Source organism: Branchiostoma floridae, chromosome 1 (genome assembly GCF_000003815.2).
Source record: "Branchiostoma floridae strain S238N-H82 chromosome 1, Bfl_VNyyK, whole genome shotgun sequence".
NCBI lineage: Eukaryota > Metazoa > Chordata > Leptocardii > Amphioxiformes > Branchiostomatidae > Branchiostoma > Branchiostoma floridae.
In genome coordinates, this window is record NC_049979.1 from 31,946,956 (window position 1) to 31,948,258 (window position 1,303).

General features: G+C 32.8%; 1 long non-coding RNA gene across 1 annotated transcript in view; it reads right to left on the reverse strand.

Moving 5' to 3' along the window:
- LOC118418539 overlaps window positions 1–660 on the reverse strand; it is an 8,073-nt gene extending 7,413 nt beyond the window's left edge. Inside the window, exon 1 of the long non-coding RNA XR_004831464.1 lies at window positions 580–660. This is a non-coding gene — a long non-coding RNA (uncharacterized LOC118418539). The remainder of the gene's footprint in view (window positions 1–579) is intronic.
- Between the last annotated feature and the right edge of the window lie 643 nt (window positions 661–1,303).

A 1,303-nucleotide genomic window follows, 5' to 3' on the forward strand; every position in this document is an offset into this window, starting at 1 on the left:
AGTTTACATACATGGCTATAACATACATACAGCCTCAGAGAAAAATATGAGGATTTTCTCCAAAGCTTACAATTTACACTTTTAAACACATCCATTTCAAACCCACAGGCTCGGAGAAAAAAATATGATTTTCTGAAATCCTTGCACTTTACATCTCCCAGACACGTCCTCTACCTACACATAGATTTTGAAAAAGAACCGAAGGATTTTCTCCGAATCATACATTTTACATATTACAGACACAGCTATTACAAACACATAGAGCGGAAGAAAAAACAAAGGATTTTCTCAAAACATTGCACTTTACTTCTTACAGACACGTCAGAACACAGGTTCCGAGAGTGTTTTTTTTTTATTCCAAACCTTACACTATATCTTTCAGACACACTGGTTCCAAAAGAAAAATAGACGATTTCTCCAAACTTTACTATTCTGATCTTAGATTCAAGGCTATAAGAAACACACAGGTTTCGAGAAAAAAAACAGACGATATTCTACAGACATTACATTTTACATGTACAGACACGCTTTTATAATCACACAAGTTCCGGGAGTAAAAAAAAAATAGTTTATGCAAACCTTACACTTTACATCTTACAGATACGGCTTTTGCATACACGAAGGTTCTGGGAAAAAAAAGGATTTTCTTCAAACACTACAATTTTAGACACGGCTATTACAAACAATAAGACACAGTTTCCGAAAAAAACGGAGGATTTTGTTTAAACAATGCACTTTAAATCTTACAGGCAGGCCTATACCAAACACACAGGATCAAAGAAAAAACAGAGGACTTTTCTTAAACGTTACACTTTCCATCTTATAGACACGGCTTTTGGAAACACATCGGCTTTAAGAAAAAAAGCAGATAGTTTTCTTTAAACCTTGTATTTTATATCTTACAGCCACGGAATTCACAACAAAAAAAAAGGTTTTGAGAAAAAAACGGAGGATCTAAACCAAAGTAAGATTTTTTAATCTTTCAGACAATGGTTTTAAAAACCGCCCAGGTTCCAAGAAAAAAACGAGTTTTTTTTTTTTTTAATTTTATGTTTAACATTGTACTTTAAATCTTACAGACACGTACATACCAAACACACAGGATCAAAGAGAAAAACAGAGGACTTTTTCCAAACGTTAGACTTTCCATCTTACAGACACGGCTTTTGCAAACACGTAGGTTACCAGAAGAAACAGATTTTTTTTTTACTTTAACATTGCACTTTCAATATTACAGACATTGCAATAACAAACACACATGATTTTATTTTATATTATTTGTTTTGCACAATCTTTAAAAAAG